The sequence below is a fragment of the Pleurodeles waltl genome, chromosome 8, assembly GCF_031143425.1.
Source record: "Pleurodeles waltl isolate 20211129_DDA chromosome 8, aPleWal1.hap1.20221129, whole genome shotgun sequence".
NCBI classification, from domain to species: Eukaryota; Metazoa; Chordata; class Amphibia; order Caudata; family Salamandridae; genus Pleurodeles; species Pleurodeles waltl.
The window spans coordinates 88359743-88383637 of NC_090447.1; the positions used below are offsets into that span (position 1 = coordinate 88359743).

A 23895-nucleotide genomic window follows, 5' to 3' on the forward strand; every position below is an offset into this window, starting at 1 on the left:
AGACATTTTGTGATTTCATTCACAGATCCAGGTAACAACTTCAGCAAAGCAAGGCAACAGAAAAATAATCTAAGGAGAATAACACATTGTTAGAATTTGTGTTGTTGGTTGACTGGGCGTGAGCCCTGGTCAAGCAGCGACCACAGTCCTTGTCAGGGTAAGGCATCAGTAATTCCCAAATTAACCTGTGCTCGCCTTCTGGTACCTTGGCACAAAGTAGTCAGGATTAACTTGAAGACAATGTGTACAGTATTTGTGCAACACTTTAAACAGTAAAGCAGTGAAAACACCACAAGAAAGGACTGCAGGCCAGGTTAGAAAAATATAACTTAATTTAATTAAATAAAACAAGGCCAAAACTAAAAAAATCCAGTACGTAGAACTTGAGTGAATAATTTTTAAAGAATAATCTGTAAAATAGCTCCAACCGGAGATATCTTTCCGCACTGGACCAGGACAAAGTCAAATGTTCAAGCGTACTACGAAGGAACGCAGGTCGGCTAAGGGACTCAATTAGGCCAGCTGAATCAAAGTACCCTAAATCCGGGTTGGGGAGCATTGCGTGGGTCATAAACCACCGGACAGCTGAGGTGATGCATCGGGTCTGAGATGCAGCAAGGCTGAAGTGTCAGCTCCTGCTGCATCAATGCAGAGGCTCCTGTCAACGGGTCTTACGGTGCCAAGGCCTGTGTGAAGGAGGAGTCGTGCAGTTGAGGCAATGCATTGATCACAATCGGCGTTGAAGTGGTGATGCAGAGGTTCAGCGTCATCGTTGAGGCTGCATTCGACAGGAGATGCGAGGACTTTGAGCCCGGGGAAAGCATCGCGCAGTGGCAGTTCAGAAAGATGTATCGGTCCCAAGATATGAGGGTGCAGCATCTGTTGAGTCAGTTATGACCCACGCAGTAGTGGTGATGCATCGGTTCAGCAGCAGCAATGTGTAGGTTCTGCTCCTGCAGCAGAGGATGTATCAGTTCTGCTGGAGCAAACAACTTAAGCTCACTTCTAAGGGTCTAGGACTCGGGAGACACCGCTTGGCAGGGCAGACTCACAGATAGCAGAGTTAAGGTGCAGAAGCAGGGTGGTTGAAAGTATTTTGTGTTCTCAGACTTCATTTCAGGAGGCCAGCCTGCTAGGCCTCTGAGTCACTCTGTGTTGGGGAGATGCAGGTCCAGTTCTTCTCACTCCCAGAAAAGAAGGCAACAGCGACAGATGAGCATAGCAAAGCAGGAGTCAAGCAGAGAGGTAGTCCTTCAACAGCACAGCAGGTCTTCTTCCTGGCAGAGTATCCGCAGGTCCAGAAATGTACTAAAGTGGTGGTGTCTGAAGTCCAGTATTCATACTTTTATGCCCTTGTTCTGGAAGGAGGGAGAAGCTACTAGGCAGTAGCTTTGAAGTGCAAGGAATGCCCTTCCTCCTGTGTCCTAGCTCCAAACTGGCTATAGTGACAATACAGGTTTATTAAGCCCTTTGTGCAGGGACAGGACACAGCTTATTTAGTGTAAGTGAGGTTAAGTCCTACTCCTCCCTTCCATCCTGCCAATGATGCCTTATTAAGTCACACCTACACTCCCATTGTGTGAAGTAGTCTAGGAGGACTACACAAAGCCCAACTGCCAACTACACCCAGTCCTGTGACCAGAGACCGGCTGCAGGCACCAAATGGCTTAGGCAAGAAAATATCATCTTCCTAAAAGAGGCACTTTCAGAATTGCAATTTAAATTCTGACTGTTCCATAAATTAGGATTTTAAATTGTGACTCCAGAGACACCAAGGGTGTCGTCTCTTCCCATTTGGAAGTTGCACTCATAAAATATTATAAGGCAACTCCAATGTTATCCTATAGGAGAGGTAGGCCATGCAGTATGGAAAACAAATTTAAGAGTTTTTCACTACCAGGACATATAACTGGAGGAGGCGGACTTTCTACATATTGTAGAAAAATCATGTGCACTGTGCAGTGTGTCCAAGCAACCCCACTTTTGTAGCCAGAGGTAAAAATAGACCATCTAATGCTCGGTTTTGGTGGTAGTGTGTGCAAGAGGTTTGGCTTATCTTGGAGATGTTCTAAGCATTTGCTGTACTCACAGTATCAATAAATGTGGGCACACTCAAAAAAATAATTCGAGATCAATTTACAAAAATACTTCAGATTTTTATTTAATTGTTAAGACCAAAATCGAGTAAGTACTTTTTAAGTTATGATTATTCAAAGTTTAGAAAATTTTGCACCACAGGAATCAATGGGAGAAAAATATAAAATTGCATATAAAAATCAGACGATGCTCTGACAAGAGTCACCTTTTGTTTCTAGCTCGAGGTCATCAAGATGTCCTGTGGGCGGCTGGAGAAATTCAGAGGGTTCCTGGTTTTGGCCCGGATCAGTAGCTGAAAGTTTTGGAGCGGATACACAATGGTGAATAGGACCGCTTGGAAATTGTAGGAGGCTGGCCTGGCTTATAGTGGGTACCAATGGTACTTACACCTTGTGCCAGGTCCAGTTATCCCTTATTAGTAGAGTGTAGTTGTGTTCTAGCAGCTTAGGCTGATAGAGGTAGCTATAGAAAGAAGAGCAGCCAAGGCTGAACTAGGAGACATGCAAAGCTCATGCAATACCACTTATATCATACAGGTACTATATCATAAGAAAGACAATACTTCTAGTTACTAAAAATAAAGGTTCTTTATTTTAGTGACAATGTGCCAAAAATATCTCAGAGGATATACTCCCTTAGGAGGTAAGTAAGATACACAATATACACAAGTAACCAAATCAGGTAAGTAAAACAGTCAGAAAGTAGTGCAAACACTGTAGAACACAATAGGATGCAATAGGCCTAGGGGCAACACAAACCATATACTAAGAAAGTGGAATGCAAACCACAAATGGACCCTAGGCTAGTGTCGGGTGTAGAGGGTCGCTGGGAGTGTAAGAAAACACTAAGGGTGTAAGTGAGACCCCACCCCCAAGACCCTGGAAAGTAGGAGTAAAGTACTACTATTTCCCCAGAAGCATACGAAAGTTGTGGTAAAGGATTTTGCACAGACCACAACAGACTGCAAAGCACTGAAGACGGATTTCTGGACCTGAAGACCTGCAAAGGAAGGGGACCAAGTCCAAGAGTCGCTAAAGTGTCCAGGGGGGTGGTCGGGGGGGGGGCAGACTCAAGGAGTCTGAACACGGCGGTCGTCTCAACACTGCAAAGGGAGGTCCCACGACTCCGGAGATCAACTCAGGGAGCTAAGCATCGCAGAACGGAGTGCTGGGGATCTGGGCTTGGCTGTGCATGCAGGATTTCTTGGAAATGTGCACCAAAGCCCTTGTAGCTGCAGATCAATCAAAACATTTATTAAGCGTACTACTCACCTGATAGGGTCTCAAGGAGCTGTTGGGGGGGCATGACGGGGGGTTGCTGCCGTATTACTGCTCAAAAAGCCATGTCTTTAGGTGCTTTCTGAAAGTCAGGAGGTCCTGGGTCTTGCGTAGGTTGGTGGGGAGGAGTTCCAGGTCTTGGAGGCGAGGTAGGAGAAGGAGCTGCCTCCGGAGGTGGTGCGTTGGACTGTGCGAGGGCGAGGTCAGCAGAGCGGAGGAGTTGAGTGGGTGCATGGAGGTTCACTCGTTCGTTGAGGTAGGCTGGTCCAGTGTTGTGGAGGGATTTGTAACCGTGGATGAGGACTTTAAAGACGATCCTCTTGCTGATGGGCAGACAGTGAAGGGATCTGAGGTGAGCGGAGATGCGTTTGTGGCGTGGAAAGTTGAGGATGGGACGTGCAGCTGCGTTCTGGATACGCTGGAGTTTCTGCTGAAACTTGGCTGTGGTACCAGCATAGAGGGTGTTTCCGTAATCTAATCTGATGCTGATGATTGCATGGGTGACGGTTTTTCTGGTTTCTATGGGAATCCATTTGAAGGTCTTCTGTAACATGCAAAGGGTGTTGAAGCAGGAGGATGATATGGTGTTGATTTGCTGGGCCATGGAGAGAGATGAGTCTAGGATGTTGCCGAGGTTGCATGCGTGGGTGGAGGGTGTTGGGGGTGGTCTGAGGGCGGTGGGCCACCATGAGTCGTCCCATACTGTCTTGTTGGGGCTGAAGATGATGATGATGATTTCAGTTTTGTTGGAGTTGAGTTTGAGATGGCTTGGTGCCATCCATTTGGCGGTGTCGAGGAGTCCGGTATGGAGGTTTGTCCTGGCGGTGGAGATGATGAGCTGGGTGTCATCCATTTGGCGGTGTCGAGGAGTCCGGTATGGAGGTTTGTCCTGGCGGTGGAGATGATGAGCTGGGTGTCATCTGCGTATGAGATTATGGTGATTCCGTGGGGGCGAAGGATGTTGGCGAGCGGGGCCATGTAAATGTTGAAGAGGGTAGGGCTGAGGGAGGACCCTTGGGGGACCCCATAGATGATCTTGGTTGCTGGGGACTGGAAGGGAGGAAGGCAGACTTTCTGGGTTCTTTCGGCAAGGAAGGGAAGGAGGTGAGCCAGTCTAGCGCCTTGTGCCGGATTCCTGCGTCGACAAGGCGTGCGTGGAGGATTTGGTGGCAAACAGTGTCGAAGGCTGCGGAAAGGTCCAGGAGGATGAGTGCGACGGTCTCGCCCTTGTCGACTCTGGCTCTGATGTCATCAGTGCAGGCGATGAGGGCGGTCTCAGTGCTGTGGTTCTTACGAAATCCAGACTGGGAGGCGTCAAGTGCATTGTTTTCCTCACAGTTGGGCGTTCACTATCTTCTCAGCGACCTTGGCGGGGAAGGGGAGAAGAGAGATGGGGCGGTAGTTGGTGAGGTCTTCCGGGTCTGCTTTGGGTTTTTTGAGGAGTGCGGTGACTTCGGCATGCTTCCAGGTGTCTGGGAAGGTTGCGGCATCGAAGGAGCTGCTGATTACGGCGCAGAGCTGGGGAGCGATGATTGGGCTGGCCTTGCTGAAGATGTGGTGGGGACAGGGGTCTGTGGGGGAGCCTGAGTGGATGGAGTTCATGGTTTTTTCAGTATCTTTGTCGTTGGTGGGGGTCCAGTTGTGGAGTTGGGTGGGGGGGGTGTTGTGTTGTTGGTCATGTCGGTGGTGTCAGAGGTGGTGGTCGGTGCGGATGGTGTGAAGCTGTTGTGTATCTCTAAGATTTTGAAGAGGAAGTAGTTGGAGAGGGCGTTGCAATGGTTTTGTGTGTGAGGGGGTGTGGGGAGGGGGGTCGATGGTGCAGGATTTGGGTTTGGTGAGCTGTTTGATGATGGTAAAGAGTTCCTTGCTGTTATGTGAGTTACTTTCTATGCGTTCTTTGTAATAGGCCTTTTTGATGGTCCGGATGAGTTGGTGGTGTTTGTGTATAGTAGTTTTGAGGGTGAAGAAGTTGTTCATGGAGGGCTCTTGGCTCCATGCTTTCTCAGTTTTGCGGCATTCACGTTTGGAGGCTTGGAGTTCAGTGGTGAACCAGGGGGCGGTATTGATGTTGCAGGTGGTGGTGTTACTTTTCAGTGGGGCGAGGGAGTCTGTGCAGGTTGTTAGTCAGTGTGTGAGGTTCTGAGCAGCGATGTTCGGGTCGTTTGTGAAGAGGGGTGGAGTTTGTGTGAACTTGGCGTTCAGGTGTTTTATGGGGATCTTGTCCCACATTCGGTAGGGTGTGGTGTGTTGTCGGTAGTGGGTGGTGGGTTTCATGAAGAAGTGGAGGTCGGTCCAGTGGAGTTCTGTGGTGTGTGTGAATGTGATGTGGTCGCTGGAGGTGAATACTGCATCAAGCGTGTGTCCCGCTGAGTGAGTGGGTGAGGTGACCAGTTGTTTGAGTCCTAGGTTCGTGAGGTTGTCTAGCAGGGTTGTGGAGTTGTGGTCCTGGGTGTTTTCCAGATGAAAGTTGAGGTCACCAAGAAGAATATAGTCTGTGAGGCGAGGGTGTGGGAGCTGATGGTATCAGCGATGGTGTCACAGAAAGGGGGGCGGTGGCCTGGTGGTCTGTAAATTAGGGTTCCTCTGAGGGTGGTGCTGGTGTTTATGTGAATTAAGAAGTGTAGGTGTTCTGCGCTGTCTAGGGTGTCGAGGGTGTTGGTGGTGATCTTGATGGTGCTTTTGTGTATGATGGCGATGCCTCCTCCTGGTTTGTTTGTGCGGTCTCTGCAAGAGATTTTGTAGCCTTCTGGGACGGCTATGTCCGGTTCTGATGAGGGGTTCATCCAAGTTTCCGGGAGGAAGGTGATGTCAGGGGAGTGTGTAGTGATCAAGTCCCAGAGCTCGATGGCGTGCCTCTGGACGGAGCGGGTGTTTAGGAGTATGCAGTTAAGGTGGTTGCGGGGGCTGTGGTGGTTGTGGTGCGTGTTGGTGTAGTTGTGGTGTATGTTGGTGTTGTTGGTGTTTGGGGGAGTGCAGGAGAAGTGGCATGCGTGACATGTGAACAGTCTGTGTGTGTGCTTGGGGCTTGCCTGCGTGCAGGTGGGAGGTTGTCCTGGGTTGAGGGCGTTGAGTATGGTGGAGGAGTAATGCTGCCTCGGGGGTCGGGGCAGCGAGGGCCAGGGGGACCGGTGCTGGGCGCAGTCCAGGCGCGGACGGGCACAGCGGCCGCCATTAAGAAGGGGAGGTGGGAGGGAGAAGCAGCTGGGAGGCAAGAGCGAATGGGGGCATGAGGGTGGCGGGCCGCAGGGTCGCAGCAGCAGGGAGGAACAGCTCGGGGGAGCCGCAAAACGGGGGGGAGGGGAGCGCACACCAGGGCAGGCACAAAAAGTGCTAAGAAGCACTAAAACAGTACAGGGCACAAAAAAGGCACAATTTAAAAACGAAATAAAATACAAGTACAGGAGACACAGTTGCAGACCTTACGGTGAGCAGCAGCGAGGGCGGAGGGCAGCCCGAGGGCGGGGTGGAAGGCACAGGCACAGTCTGGGGGGGCTGTGCGGCGTGAGGGGCGAGCCCAGGACCTAAAGGCAAGGTCAGGGGTCACTGATCACGTGGTGAACAGGATTACTGTCTGGGGAGGGGAGGAAAGGACTTACCTCCTCCAAATTTGGACAGTTGGACCACTGGACAGTCTGGGTCACTTGGGTCCACCACCTGTGTTCCAGGGGCCACGCTGGTCAGGATGAGAGGGGACCCAGAGTACCGGTGAAGCTGAAGTTTGGTGCCTGCTGGAGCAGGAAAAAGATTCCGTCGACCCACAGGAGATTTCTTCGTGGCTTCCAGTGAAGGGTGAAGGCAGGCAGCCCTCAGAGTATGCACCACCAGGAAACAGTCAAGAAAGCCTGCAGGATTAGGGGCTACAATGTCGCTGGTAGTCTTCTGGCTACTTTGTTGCAGTTTTGCAGGCGTCCTGGAGCAGTCAGAAGGCGATCCTTGGCAGAAGTCGAAGAGAGAAGTGCAGAGGACCCTGATGAATTCTTGCAAGTCGTAATATGAGGAAAAACCCACTGGAGAGACCCTAAATAGCCCTCAGAGGAGGATTGGCCACCTGGCCAGGTATGCACTTATCAGGAGGGGTCTCTGACCTCTCCTACTGGTACTGGCCACTCAGAGGCCTCCAGAGTGCCCCCACACCTCTTGAAACAAAATTGCAGAGGTCTGAGACACACTGGAGGAGCTCTGGGCACCACCCCTGGGGTGGTGACGGACAGGGGAGTGGTCACTCCCCTTTCCTTTGTCCAGTTTCACGCCAGAGCAGGGACTGGGGGTTCCCTAAACCGGTGTAGACTGACTTATACAAGGAGGGCACCATATGTGCCCTTCAAAGCATTTCCAGAGGATGGGAGAGGCTACCCCTCCCCAGCCTTTAACACCCTATTTCCAAAGAGCGAGGGCGTAACACCCTGCTCTCAGAGGAAATGCTTTGTTCTGCCTTCCTGGGACTGGGCTGCCCAGACCCCAGGAGGGCAGAACCCTGTCTGTGGGGTGGCAGCAGCTGTAGCTGCAGAGAAAACCTGAGAGCTGGTTTGGCAGTACTAGGGGTCCATAGTGGAGCCACCAGGATGCATGGAATTGGCTCCCCAATACCAGATTTGGAATGGGGGGGGTGCAATTCCATGATCTTAGACATGATACATGGCCTTGTTCGGAGTTACCATTGTGAAGCTACATGTAGGTATTGACCTATCAGAGGTGCACACGTGTAATGGCGTCCCCGCACTCACAAAGTCCGCGGAAATTGCCCTGAACTATGTGGGGGCACTTTTGCTAGTGCAAGGGTGCCCTCACACTTAGTAACTTTACACCTAACCTTCAGCAAGTGAAGGTTAGACATATAGGTGACTTATAAGTTACTTAAGTGGAGTGAAAATGGCTGTGAAATAACATGTGCGTTATTTCACTCAGGCTGCACTGACAGTCCTTTGTAAAGGTTTGTCTGAGCTCCCTATTGGAGGCAAAAGAAATGCTGCAGTCCATATGGATCTCATGGAACCCCAATACCCTGGGTACCTAGGTACCATATACTAGGGAATTATAAAGGTGTTCCAGTATGCCAATTGAAATTGGTAAATGTGGTCACTAGCCTATAGTAACAAATTTAAAGGCAGAGAGAGCATGAGCACTGACGTTCTGATTAGCAGAGCCTCAGTGACATAGTTAGGCACTACACAGGTATACACATTCAGGCCACAAACTACGAGCACTGAGGTCCTGGCTAGCAGGATCCCAGTGAGACAGGCAAAAACAAAATGACATACATTTAAAATTGGGGGTGAGATGCCAAGAAAGATGGTACTTTCCTACAGAAATACACTGCACAGATGGACTTAAAGGTAAGTCTGATGGGTCCCCTTAGAGTCTAGAGGTCGCAAGGGGTTACCGACCCCTAATGCACAGCCGGGTGGTCCATGCAGGGGCCAGGGAGGCCAGGTGCAGCATAGACTGGACAGACGGGAGTCATGCGTCCTAGGGTCCTTGGAGCCAGGAGCAGGTCACTTGGAGGGTAGATTTCAGGTCAGCAGGACCACTCTGGAGGGGGGGGGGGGGTTGGGTGTCCCAAAGTCCCTGAACTGGTGCTTGCTTCTAGGCTTTGGAGAGTCCAGAGTGGACTTTCCTTCTGGGTGTCCGATGCTGGGGGTCCAGTACCCCGGGTATTGGGAGATCGCAGGCCCTGAAGGTCACAGTGCCACCAAACTTGGCACACAGGTAGGCTTTGTCCTTCGGATCCGTCGGGTGGATTTTGTTCAGGCTGCTTTGTCTGGTTCGCTCGTCAGAGGCCAGTCATTGAACTGGACTTCACAGGTTTCTTGCCTGCGGTGCGCAGGGAGTGATGCCTTCACTCAGAGGGAGATTCTTGTATATTTTCAGAAGGCTGGAGGTCCTGTGTGGTTTCTTAGAGTCCTTCAGTTGTCCTGTCAACCCCTCAGTGGTGATTGTCAAGTCCTGGGTGCAGCAGGCAGAGTTTGGCACCTTCTTCTTTTTCTTCTTGCAGCAGGACTTCTGTTCTTGTGCCTCAGGTCTTCTTTGTCATTGGTCTTCTTGTTTCTATCAAATCTATATCTTTGGTCTAGGGATTCCCCCTAAATACTGCATTTATGGGGAGTACCTGATAGTGGCCAATGAGTCACATCTAATCCTGACAGGCTATTTTCCTGCCATTCAAGATGAAGGAAAATGAAATAAAGTGGTCACCTCACCTTCCACACCTGAGGGGTGGTGCAGGCTGGGGATGTTAGTTTTGCAGCCGATTTTCCCACCCAAAGTGGGGGAGAAACCGTTGGGTGGCCATCTCCTGTGAGCAGCAGTAGCAGCAGAGGCGAGGTCAGATTTCAAAGGCGGTAAAGCCTTTGAAGCTGACTGCTGGTGCAGAGTGCCTGCCTGGGGGGGAGGAGGTGTAACACCCCCACCCAGGAAAGGATTTGTATTCTGGCTCCTGAGAGCAAAGGCCCTCACCACAGGAGTCCAGACCTGTGTCTGGTAGTACCTGGCTGGTGAAAACCAGTCAGCAACCATGCCGGGAAGCAGTACCGAGCTCGGGCCCTGGAATAAGGGGTGGGGGGGAGATGGGTGGATGGAAAGGTAAAAAAAAGGACAAAGGGGAAGAAACTGGTGAGCAGAGGGGTGTAGGGAGGGAGCACAGAGGGAGTGGACAGGGGGGGAAAGGGAAGTATGGGAGAAGGAGATCACTGGAGAGGGAGGGGGGAAGAAAGAGGGAAAAGGAGGGGAGGGGAAGGAAAAATATATATATATATATATATATATATATATATATATATATATATATATATGGAAAATGTCACTTACCCAGTGTACATCTGTTCGTGGCATTAGTCGCTGCAGATTCACATGCTGTGCACATCCCGCCATCTGGTGTTGGGCTCGGAGTGTTACAAGTTGTTTTTCTTCGAAGAAGTCTTTTCGAGTCACGAGACCGAGGGACTCCTCCCATTTCGACTCCATTGCGCATGGGCGTCGACTTCATCTTAGATTGTTTTCTCCGCAGAGGGTGAGGTAGGAGTTGTGTATGCTAGTAATAGTGCCCATGCAATGGAGTGAATACGTATGTACATAATGAAGCTTAAAGTAATATATTTACAAATGTACAAATGTTCAAGATCTACTTCTAAACGGCTACAGGCTGCCAGGGAGGCGGGTGGGCGCATGTGAATTTGCAGCGACTAATGCCACGAACAGATGTACACTGGGTAAGTGACATTTTCCGTTCGTTGGCATGTGTAGCTGCAGATACACATGCTGTGCATAGACTAGTAAGCAGTTATCTCCCCAAAAGCGGTGGTTCAGCCTGTAGGAGTTGAAGTTGTTTGAAATAATGTTCTTAGTACAGCTTGACCTATTGTGGCCTTTTGTGCAGTTAACACATCCACACAGTAGTGCTTGGTAAATGTATGAGGCGTAGACCATGTTGCTGCCTTACATATTTCGTTCATTGGAATATTTCCTAGAAAGGCCATGGTAGCACCTTTCTTTCTGGTTGAGTGTGCCTTTGGTGTAATAGGCAGCTCTCTCTTTGCTTTAATATAGCAGGTTTGAATGCACTTAACTATCCATCTAGCAATGCCTTGTTTTGAAATTGGATTTCCTGTATGAGGTTTTTGAAAAGCAATAAATAGTTGTTTAGTTTTTCGAATTAGTTTTGTTCTGTCAATGTAATACATTAGCGCTCTTTTGATGTCTAATGTATGTAGTGCTCTTTCAGCTATAGAATCTGGCTGTGGGAAGAACACTGGTAATTCTACCATTTGATTCAAGTGGAACGGTGAGATTACCTTTGGTAAAAATTTTGGATTTGTTCGTAGGACTATTTTATTTTTGTGTATTTGAATAAATGGTTCTTTTACGGTAAAAGTTTGAATTTCACTCACTCTCCTTAGAGATGTGATGGCAATTAAAAACGCAACTTTCCATGTTAAGTATTGCATTTCACAAGAATGCATGGGTTCAAATGGTGGACGCATGAGTCGTGTTAAGACAATGTTGAGGTTCCATGAAGGAACAGGTGGCGTTCTTGGTGGTATAATTCTCTTTAGGCCTTCCATAAACGCTTTTATGACTGGTATCCTAAATAATGAAGTTGAGTGCGTGATTTGCAGGTAAGCTGAAATTGCAGTAAGATGTATTTTTATGGAAGAGAAAGCTAGTTTTGCTTTTTGCAAATGTAGTAAGTATCCTAATATATCTTTTGTAGATGCGTGTAAGGGTTGAATTTGATTATTATGGCAGTAATAAACAAATCTTTTCCACTTATTTGCATAGCAGTGTCTAGTGGTAGGCTTTCTAGCCTGTTTTATGACCTCCATACATTCTTGTGTGAGGTCTAAGTGTCCGAATTCTAGGATTTCAGGAGCCAAATTGCTAGATTCAGCGATGCTGGATTTGGATGCCTGATCTGTTGTTTGTGTTGTGTTAACAGATCTGGTCTGTTTGGTAGTTTGACATGAGGTACTACTGACAGGTCTAGTAGTGTTGTGTACCAAGGTAGCCTTGCCCATGTTGGTGCTATTAGTATGAGTTTGAGTTTGTTTTGACTCAACTTGTTTACTAGATATGGAAGGAGTGGGAGAGGGGGAAAAGCGTACGCAAATATCCCTGACCAGTTCATCCATAGCGCATTGCCCTGAGACTGATGTTGTAGGTACCTGGATGCGAAGTTTTGGCATTTTGAGTTTTCCTTTGTTGCAAATAGATCTATTTGTGGTGTTCCCCAAATTTGGAAGTAAGTGTTCAGTATTTGGGGGTGAATCTCCCATTCGTGGATCTGTTGGTGATCCCGTGAGAGATTGTCTGCTAACGGATTCTGAATTCCTGGAATAAATTGTGCTATTAGGCGAATGTGGTTGTGAATCGCCCAATGCCATATTTTCTGTGTTAGGAGACACAACTGTGTTGAGTGTGTCCCTCCTTGTTTGTTTAGGTAATACATTGTTGTCATGTTGTCTGTTTTGACAAGAATGTATTTGTGGGTTATCATGGGTTGAAATGCTTTCAGCGCTAGAAATACCGCTAACAGTTCTAGGTGATTTATGTGAAACTGTTTTTGCTGTATGTCCCATTGTCCTTGGATGCTGTGTTGATTGAGGTGTGCTCCCCACCCTGTCATGGAAGCATCTGTTGTTATCACGTATTGTGGCACTGGGTCTTGGAAAGGACGCCCTTGGTTTAAATTTATACTGTTCCACCAATGAAGCGAGATGTATGTTTGGCGGTCTATCAACACCAGATCTAGAAGCTGACCCTGTGCTTGTGACCATTGTGATGCTAGGCACTGTTGTAAGGGCCGCATGTGTAACCTTGCATTTGGGACAATGGCTATGCATGAGGACATCATGCCTAGTAGTTTCATTATTATTTTGACTTGTACTCTTTGTTTTGGATACAAGGCCTGTATTACATTGTGAAATGTTTGTACTCTTTGTGGACTTGGAGTAGCAATCCCTTTTGCTGTGTTGATTGTTGCTTCTAAGTATTGCTGTGTTTGACACGGCTGCAGGTGTGACTTTGCGTAGTTGATTGAGAAACCTAGTTTGTGTAGGATTTCTATGACATTTTGTGTGTGTTGAACACCGTTTTAGCGTATTGGCTTTGATTAACCAATCGTCTATGTATGGGAACACATGTATTTGCTGCCTTCTGATATGTGCAGCTACTACTGCTAGGCATTTTGTAAAAACTCTTGGCGCAGTTGTTATTCCGAATGGCAACACTTTGAATTGGTAATGTATCCCTTGGAATACAAACCTTAGGTACTTTCTGTGTGAAGGATGTATTGGTATATGGAAATATGCATCCTTTAGGTCTAGGGTTGTCATGTAGTCTTGTTGTTTGAGCAGTGGGATTACGTCTTGTAGAGTAACCATGTGAAAGTGGTCTGATTTGATGTAGGTATTTAATGTTCTGAGAACTAGTATCAGTCTCAGGCTCTTGTCTTTTTTGGGTATCAGGAAGTACAGTGAGTAAACTCCTGTGTTTAATTGTTCTTTTGGTACTAATTCTATTGCTTCTTTCTGTAGCAATGCCTGAACTTCTAGTCCTAGAAGATCTATATGTTGTTTTGACATATTGTGTGTTTTCGGTGGGACGTTTGGAGGGAATTTGAGAAATTCTATGCAATAACCATGCTGGATAATTGCTAAGACCCAAGTATCTGTTGTTATTTCCTCCCAATGTGTGTAAAACTTGGTTAGTCTCCCCCCCACAGGTGTTATGTGTTGGGGATTTGTGACCTTGAAGTCACTGTTTGTTTTGAGGAGTTTTGGGACTTTGGAACTTTCCTCTGTTTCTTTGAAACTGTCCTCCTCTATATTGTCCCCGAAAACCTCCCCGCTGATACTGGCTCTGGTAAGTGGGCTTTGTTTGTGAGGTTGTGGCTTCTGTGGTCTGCCCTCGAAACCCCCCTCGAAATTGTGTTTTTCAAAATGTGCCTCTGCTCTGCGGGGAGTAGTGTGCGCCCATGGCTTTGGCCGTGTCAGTGTCTTTTTTAAGTTTTTCTATTGCAGTGTCCACCTCCGGCCCAAACAACTGCTGTCCGTTGAATGGCATATTCAGCACAGCTTGCTGTATCTCTGGTTTAAATCCTGATGTACGCAGCCATGCATGCCTCCTTATTGTTACTGCTGTGTTGACAGTTCTAGCAGCTGTGTCTGCAGCATCCATTGCTGATCGAATTTGATTATTGGAGATATTTTGTCCCTCTTCTACCACTTGCTGCGCTCTTTTTTGGAACTCCTTTGGTAAGTGTTCAATAAGGTGTTGCATCTCGTCCCAATGGGTCCTATCATATCTGGCTAGCAAAGCTTGCGAATTTGCAATACGCCATTGGTTTGCTGCCTGTGCCGCCACCCTTTTGCCTGCTGCGTCAAATTTTCTACTCTCTTTATCTGGAGGTGGCGCGTCTCCTGAAGTATGAGAGTTGGCTCTTTTGCGCGCTGCTCCAACTACAACAGAGTCTGGTGATAGCTGTTGTGTGATGTACACTGGGTCTGTTGGTGGCGGTTTATATTTTTTATCTACTCTTGGAGTAATGGCTCTCCCTTTGACAGGCTCCTCAAACACTTGTTTGGAGTGTTTTAGCATTCCGGGCAACATCGGCAGACTTTGATATTGACTGTGCGTAGACGACAGTGTATTAAAAAGAAAGTCGTCTTCAATGGGTTTTGAGTGAAGGCTGACATTGTGAAATGCTGCTGCCCTTGATACCACTTGAACGTAGCCTGTACTATCCTCTGGTGGCGAGGGTCTCGCTGGATAGCATTGAGGACTATTATCTGACACTGGTGCGTCGTAAAGGTCCCATGCGTCAGGGTCATCTTGACTCATCCCCGTATGAGTTGGGGATTGCATCATTGGTGGAGTGGCTACCGGTGATGGTTGTGGAGAGTGATGTGGGGATGGTGGTGGTGTTACTTGTTTAGCCACTTTTGCTTGTGGCGGTTTGTCCTTGTCCTTGTCTTGGAAGGCAAGTTTTTGTTTCATTCTGATTGGAGGAAGAGTGCTGATCTTCCCTATATCTTTTTGAATAAAGAGCCGCCTTTGCGTGTGATCTGGCTTTATTGTCTCTAATTCTTGTTCAAATCTGTGTGTCTTCATTTGTGAGGACAGTCCTTGTTCCTCTGAATAGGAACTAATTTTCGGTTCGGAGGCCGGATGTTTCGGTACCGAAACCTTTTCGGCTGCTTTTTTCGGCTCCGACAAAATCTTTTTGCTTTCGGTGTAGTGCCCTCTCGGTGCCGACCCATTTCGGTGCCGAATCTTTTCGGAGCCACTCTCTCGGGCCCGAGATTGCTGCGTGCCTGTATCTCGACCGGAGTCGGATGACTTCGACACCAGCTTGCCCTTTTTCGGTGCCGATGGACGGTCACCTATTTTTCAGGTTAAGCCATGGCCTGTTGGCGGTGGCGTCCCCTGGGCTTTAGCAGTCTTTTCGTGAGTTCTTTGTTTCGACGTCTTACTCACGGTTTTCGGCGTTTCTTCGGGATTGATCTCCTCCGAGTCCGAATCCTGGATGGAGAAGGTTTCTTCCTCCTCTTCGAAACGCCCTTGTCCTGTCGGCGCCGACGCCATTTGCAGTCTTCTTGCTCTTCGGTCCCTGAGTGTCTTCCTGGACCGAAACGCTCGACAGGCCTCACAAGTATCCTCCTTGTGTTCTGGTGAAATACACAAGTTACAGACCAGGTGTTGATCTGTATATGGATACTTGTTATGGCATTTTGGACAGAAACGGAAGTGGGTCCGTTCCATCAGCCTTGAAGAGACACGTGGCTGGGCCGACCAGGCCCCGACGGGGATCGAAAAAACCCCGTAGGGCCACCGGAGCTCTTCTTAATTCGGTGTCGATCTGTTGTAACTAACCCGATACCGAACGCAAACAATACCGACGATTTTTCCGAGATTCTAACTAACTTTCCGACCCGAAACACAGAGCGAAAAGGAACACGTCCGAACCCGATGGCGGAAAAAAAACAATCTAAGATGGAGTCGACGCCCATGCGCAATGGAGTCGAAATGGGAGGAGTCCCTCGGTCTTGTGACTCGAAAAGACTTCTTCGAAGAAAAACAACTTGTAACACTCCGAGCCCAACACCAGATGGCGGGATGTGCACAGCATGTGTATCTGCAGCTACACATGCCATCGAACATATATATATATATATATATATATATATATATATATTATATTTCCCTCCCCCCCCCCTTTTTTTTTTTTTTACAAGGGGAGGCTCATCTATCTGCACCTTGCATGATGGTTAGGGATCCTAGGCCCTAAAGAATGCCCCTAGACCTTCCACAGCTCTTTGTAGAGGGCAGGAACATGTCGGCCAATTTTTAGTGAGGTAACCCAGTGAGTCCTTGTTCTCACCGTGGTGTCCCGCACCGTTTTTAGTTGCACCAGCAGTTACCACTATTAAAAGTGTAGACTACATACGGGTAACTGCCTAGGTGCTTTTATATCCCCGTAGCTTAGCTGGATCCCATTATCTCCAGATAAAATATATTTACGCACTCCCTCCCGTTCTTTTAACAGAAGTGTTGAGTCCGCCCAGGCGGTACTATCCTACCTGGGTGGGGCTAGGTGGTCAAATGATGAAGCATGACACTATATAGTGTGTGAGACCACCTAGTCTGTAAAAGGAAATACCCTCTTCCCTCCCTCACCCGACAGCACCCACACCGCGCATTTTCTAAACCCAGCGAGGTCCAGGAGCCCACAGATAATCTCTCGTGAACTGAGCTCCACATCATTGGTGAACCCCATACTTTCTTGTGGTAACTAGTCTTTTGAAGAGGGAGCTAGTATGGGATGTTTCACACCAAATACAGGTTTCTAATCTCCCTCGCAACTCTCCGGTAGTGTGATTATAGTTTGAGCAGCTCTAAGCTGCGAGAGTCTCGTTTCAAGTCTTTATCTCAGGAAGCACCTGAGATAAAGCTGATGTGTTGAGGAATACTCATAGAAATAGGCAGAACCTAACATAGCCGGTCTGCTTTCCCTTACCCTGCCACCATTAACAAACCCAACCCCCACTCTTTCCCCCCAACTCCACGGGGCCCAGTCTCAGACATAGATATAGCCATTTGATTTTTTTCTCCCCCCTGCCAATACTCACCAACATGGCAGAGGGACTTACATTTGATGAAGAGGTGACTGCAATACTTTCAGCACCATCCCTCCTAGGCGACACAGCCCTCTCAAAAAGCCTGTTCCAACTAGGGGATTGGGATACGCTAGCAGAACTCAAGTGGTGACAGGTCAAGACAATCCTACACGGGGCCGTTCTGCCTGAATACTTACGCAGTAACACGGCACCCAATGGCCTTATCGTATTGAACGAGCCACGTATCTTCCTGGAAGACCTAGAATTCAGGAAAGACTGGGATCTGATTGCATGGAAATGCACACAAGACTGGCTGGTTCTGATAATTAAAACAGCGACCCGTCTATCTGAGGCACTCCTGATACAGATTAAAACTAGTGAGAGTAACCTAAAAACAGGCGTCAGCATCCTGTCCTTCAACAAAAAATTGGAAGAAACTAATAAGAACATGAATGAATACAGGGAGTATCTTACCAGCAGAAGATCTCTAAATTTCAGAAAGATCTAAAACGATTCTCACAAGAGAAAGCATACCCATACACGAATCCCGAATATGTACCGAAAGGCACCATGTCCGACAACTCCACCAATAGGAATCCCAGTTCAGACACTGACAGCGACTCGCCAATCCAAACACAATAGCACCGAGGGCGCCGCGGCCAATACAAGGGGAGATGGAATTAACCACCAATGATACCCTTTGAGTCAACAATGGGGCTGGCCAGCCAAATATGGACCACCCACCAACTTTTAACCCCTCCCCACCCCCCGTTTTTTCATAACTCGGGACAATGGTCTTTTCCCGATCAGCCTCCCCCTTTTTTAGACAGAGGCCAAGGGAGGGGAAAAGGGAAAAGGAAAGGGGTACACTGGAAACCAAGAGACGAACCACCGGAGCCCCCTCAGGAGAATGCTCCGGGAACAAGCAAAACACAGTGAAGACTGCGACAGCCAAGGGAAGGGATAACATTGTGAACCTGAGCAATAGAATAATTGATCCGATTGAGTCGAAGGCACTCAATAAAGGCCTCAACCTCGTCCCTACCCCTAAAATAGACCTGTTCAAGACCAGGACAGAAATTGCCGAACTCTTCCACAAAGTCCGCCTTAAAACTTTCTTCCTGGAAAGAGAATTTGTTGAAGCAGACCTTAACACTGGCCTACGCCCTAAATCTACCTTCTGTCCTACAACTGGACAGATGCCTCCCGAAGGCTTAGCCTTCGAGAAATCAGTGTCCCGCAAGATCAACGGGCTGGTAGGTTCAGGGCACGATACCTTTCACAACATAAGCTCAGATGAGCTTACAGCTTAAAAACTTCTCTCCAAAGACCCCTCAATCGTCATTAAACCAGCCAACAAAGGCGAGGCTACGGTAATTCTACCAACAACTATGTACAAAGACGAATGTAAGCGCCTGCTGAATAATGAACATCATTATAAAAGCCTGTCCCGAGATACGACCCCTGAAATCCAGGAAGAAATTGCCTTTTTGGTTAATAAAGGAATCGAAAATGATTGGATCACTAAACACGAAGCAGCATTCCTGACTCAACCCAACCCAAAGACACCATATTTTTACATACTTCCAAAGATACACAAAGGGAAGATTCCCCCGCCCGGGAGACCTATCGTATCCGGGATAGGCTCGATCCTTGAACCTCTTTCCCAATTTTGCGAAGTATTCCACCAACCACTAGTGAAGCAGATCCCCACCAACCTGAAAGACACCACTGATGCCTTGGTCCTCCTTGACTCAATGCCATTTGACAAAAACACCGAACTTCTGATCACATTGGATGTGGAGGCTCTCTACACCAACATCCCCCAGGAAGCAACCCTGGGGGCAATATGTGAGCTTTTAGAAAGAAACGTGGGTCACTCATGAACACCACCAGAATTCATTCTGGACCTAGCTCACTTGGCATCGACAAGGAACTATTTCGAATTTGAAAATCAATTCTTCCTCTAGACACAGGGGACTTCTATGGAAAGTACTTTTGCCCAGAGTTTGGCCTGTCTATACGTAGACAGCTTCGAGAAACAGGTGGTACTCCACGAAGACAACCCTTACCTGGAGCATATCAGACTATGGAAATGGTACATTGAGAATATCCTCATAACCTAGCTCAATATGGCAAATCCTTTCTTAAAATTTACGATGACCATAGGGAATGACCAACTGCCATTCCTTGACCTTTTAATCCATGAAAGCAACAGTTTGTTGGCCACTGAGGCCTACCACAAACCTACGGACCGGAACAACCTACTACAATTTAAGAGTTTTTACCCGGGATCCCGGAGGAAGAATCTACCCGTGGGGCAATTTCTGTGACTACGGCGCAACTGCTCAAATATTTCAGACTACCATAAGCACGCTGATGTCCTATCCACAAAACTACTGGAAAGAGAGTACCCTAACCACTTGATTAGGAGAGCTTATAAAAGAGCACGTAATAACAACAGAGACCAGCTACTGCTACCCAGAATTAACAAACGAAGACAGAGCAGATAGTTTGCGTGACTACTTTCAATCCACTATGCAACAAAATCCAAAGGATCATCAGAGAAGGGTGGGAGATCCTGACATCAGGTGGTCTCCCCCTCGAACAACCTCTGCACGCATTCAAAAAAGCCACCAATATACGGGACATGGTAGTCCATACCAGGCCTGTTGGAAAATGGGTTATTGGTAAGGGCAGGTAGGTACCTACACCTAGCAACAAGCCACTAACCTCCACCTAGGTACAGTTAGGTCTCAGTAAATTAATCCCAGCTCAACCCTTGGTAGCTTGGCAACGAGCGTCAAGGCTTAACTTAGGAGACAGTGTGTAAAGCATTCAAATATCACAAAACAGTAATTAAATAAAACACAGGAAACAGTTTAAAAATCCAAAACCAATTTATAAAAATAGTTTATATTTTTATCTTTAAAATGACACAAAAACGAATAAAATCGGATAAAGGGAACCGGAGATATGAATTTTTAAAGAATTATTATTTTTCTAGCGCTTAGAAACAAAAAGCGCCAATCAGGTCATCTGGTTGCACCAGGACCGGGGCAAAGTCAAAGTTTCAGGCCGACCGCGATGGAGCCCTGCTCGGCTACAAGTCCCGGGAGGCCTCGGTTAAAAAGTTACCTTCTGACTTAGTCTTTATTTTGAAGATTTTCTTCACCGGGACGAACCTGCCAGTTGAATCCGACCTCCTGGAGCCCTTGTCCGGATACGCGATGTGGGTTTCCTCGGTGGAGACTTTTACCTTCGGACTTAGTCGTTTTTTCGAGGTGAAAATCCTTCGACCGGGGTAAACCTGGATCTTGATCCGACATCCGTGGAGCCCTTCTCGGATACGATGGCTGGGAGGTCCCGGTCAACTTTTTACCTTCGGACTTAGTCTCTTTTTCGGAGGTTTTTCTTTACCGGGACGAACCACCAAGTCAGGCCGGGTCGCGGTTGAGGCAAGCCGGCTAGAATTTCCGCGGCGGGTCGGTCCCTCTCTGGAGCTTTTTTACAAAATTTCTCAAATCTTCTCCAAACTTCTGGGGCTTCACCCAGATGTTCTTTTAAGGTTCTTTTGGGGTCCACAGCTCACCCCAAGGGTCCAGAAGTTCTGTGATGGTCCTTGGGGGGTGCGGACTTCAACTCCCAGAATGCACCTGGCGCAAACTCCTTTTTGGCCACTGGACAGTGGTCAGCTGGTCACTTTTCAGGAGTTGGTGCAGGGGGACTCTGGATAGCAATTTTTCACCTGTAGCAAACAGGGAGTCCCTCCTTGAACCAGTTGAAGCCAGGCAAAGTCCTTCTTGTGGTGAAGCCCAAGTGTGGAGCTGGTGCAGTCCTTCTGAGTGCAGGTTCCAGGTGCAGACCAGGGGTCCAGCAGGGCAGTCCTTCTCCTTTAGTTCTTTTCTTCTTGAAATCTGGCAGGGATCTGAGGTGTGGGGGCAGGTCTGCCAGTTTTATCCTTGCTCCTGGGTGAAAAGCAGGGGGGTCCTGGTTCTCCGATCAGGTACAGGGTCGTCCCCCTGTGATGACTACTTCCTGGGAAGTGTGGCAAAAATCCATCCCAAAAGGCAACATTCTCTAAAAATCCAACATGGCTGAATCTGATTTTTGGAGGTTACATCTGGCTGAGCCCACCCACTGGTGTGGCTAAAAATCATAAACACACCCCTCTCCTGCCCTCTCCTAATCTAATCAAGGGGGCACCTAGTTGTCTGGGGTTGCAGGATGTGGGGGTGTTGCTGGGTGCTCCAGATGTCCTTCTTTGCCTTTGAAGACCAGTTTGGCAGCCCTCCCCCTTCCTGCCTCACCATCTGCTGAGGGGAGATTCTCTCCCCCAAGCACATTCCTTTGTGTGAAGCCAGGCCACTTCACACCTCATCAAGGCAGCTTTGACTAAGCTGCTGCAGGCTTGCCAATCAGAGCACAGCAGCAAAAACAATGCAGGGCTGAAATTGGCAACTTTTCAGGTAAAGTCTATAACTCTTTACCTGAACAAGTTATATTAAATCCAACAACTGGAAGTTGTGGGATTTATTACAACAATTAATTTGATACCAAATTCTTGGTATGCAACATTTAAGGAGACTTTAAAATGTAAAACAAAGTCTCCCCATTCTAGCCTATGAAGGCCATTTACTTCAATGAGGGAAAAACGAATTTGGCTGTTTTTACCTCACCAGGGTTTATAAATCTATTTTTATAAAGTCCCTGCTTACAGTTACATGGCACCCAGCCCTAGGGGCACATAGGGCACACCTTAGGGGTGACTTATATGTAAAAATAAGGTAGTTTAAGACTTTGGAACTACTTTTAATTCCAAAGTCGAATTTGCATATAACTAATTTAAAAGCAGCCAGCAAGGCAGGCCTGCTTTTAAAATGACACTGGGCACCTCAGCAGTGCACCTAGGTGTGCACCACCTATGCTGTGGTCCCTAAACCTACATGCCCTACCATATACTAGGGACTTATAGGTAGGTTACCTTAGCCAATTATAATTAGCCTAATTTGCATATCCATTTTACACAGAGCACTGGCCCTGGGACTGGTAAGCAGTACCCAGGGCACAGCCAAGAGTCAGTAACCACCAGTACCTGTCCAAAAAGTGTGGGGGTGACCAGGGCAAAAAGGAGGACTTTCCTACACTGCCCCCCCCCCCCCAGATGAAAGGTGATGGGTACTAACCTACACCCTGGTAGTCCTCATCAGCTAAGTGGAAAAACCTGGAAAGGCCATCTGCAATGGCATGGGCAGTCCCAGGTCTGTGCTCCACTGTGAAGTCCATCCCCTGTAGGGAAATGGACCACCTTAACAGTTTTGGGTTCTCCCCCCTCATCTGCATCAACCATCTGAGAGGTCTGTGGTCAGTTTGTACACGGAAGTGAGTGCCAAACAAGTAAGGCCTCAACTTCTTCAGGGACCAGACCACAGCAAAGGCCTCCCTCTCAATGGCACTCCATTTTTTCTCTCTGGGGAGTAGTCGCCTAATGATGAAGGCAACTGGGTGATCTTGGCCCTCTTCATTCACTTGTGCTAACACTGCCCCAATCCCTTCCTCTGAAGCATCTGTTTGCACTACAAACTCCTTGCTATAGTCAGGGGCCAGTAACACTGGTGCTGAACACATAGCCTGTTTTAGGGTGTCAAAAGCTTTCTGACACTCTGGGGTCCAAATGACCTTCTTGGGCGGTTTCTTGGAGGTAAGCTCAGTCAGAGGGGCCACTATGGTCCCAAAATTCTGAACAAACCTCCGGTAGTACCCAGTCAGGCCAAGAAAGGCCCTGACCTGAGTCTGGGTTTTAGGAGCCTCCCAATCCAGGATAGTCTGGATCTTGGGCTGGAGAGGTTGTACATGGCCTCCACCAACAAGGTGGCCCAGGTACACAACTGAGCTTTGCCCTATCTGGCACTTGCTTGCCTTGATAGTCAGGCCTGCTTGAAGCAGGGCCTGAAGCACTTCCTTCAGGTGGACCAGGTGGTCCTTCCAGGTGGAACTAAATACAGCTATATCATCCAGATAAGCTGCACTGAAAGATTCCAACCCAGATAGGACTCTATTCACCAACCGTTGGAAGGTGGCAGGAGCATTTTTCATGCCAAAGGGCATCACCTTGAACTGAAAGTGGCCCTCTGGTGTGGAAAATGCTGACCTCTCCTTAGCTCCTGGACTTAAGGCAATCTGCCAATATCCTGAGGTCAGATCAAATGTGCTCAGGAATTTGGCAGCCCCCAACCTGTCAATGAGCTCATCAGCTCTAGGTATGGGGTGAGCATCAGTCCTAGTGACTGCGTTTAGACCTCTGTAGTCCACACAAAATCTCAATTCTTTCTTCCCACCTTGGGGATTAGGTTTGGGCACCAGTACCACAGGACTGGACCAAGGACTATCAGAGGGCTCAATTACCTTGAGCTCCAACATCTTAGCCACTTCAGCTTTGATGTTGGCCTTGACCTGGTCAGACAGCCTGTACAGCTTGTTCTTGACAGGCAAGCCGTCACCAGTGTCAACATCATGGACACACCAATTGGTGAGTCCAGGGGTCAGGGAGAACAGACTAGCAAACTGTTTCAAAACTTGTTTGCAGTCTTTTTGTTGCTGATCTGTCAATTTGGGAGAGAGTACCACTCCCTCCACTGACCCATCTTGTGCCTTTGAGGACAGGAGGTCTGGCAGAGGTTCACCCTCCTCCTCCTTCCCTTCATCAGTGACCATCAGCATGGTCATGTCTGCCCTGTCCTGGTGGGGTTTCATCCTGTTCACATGCAGGATCCTGTGAGGATTCCTGGGGGTGCCAAGGTCCACCAAGTAGGTGACCTCACCTTTTTTCTCCAGAATTGGATAGGGCCCAGTCCATTTGGCCTGAAGTGCCCTAGGAGCCATGGGCTCCAAAACCCACACCAGCTGTCCTG

At 48.0% G+C, this 23895-nt stretch overlaps 1 protein-coding gene across 1 annotated transcript in view; it reads right to left on the minus strand.

The window, feature by feature from the left end:
- Positions 1–23895, minus strand: part of PGM2L1 (phosphoglucomutase 2 like 1) — a 522422-nt gene that overhangs the window by 466736 nt on the left and 31791 nt on the right. The gene's annotated exons all lie outside the window — the stretch shown is intronic.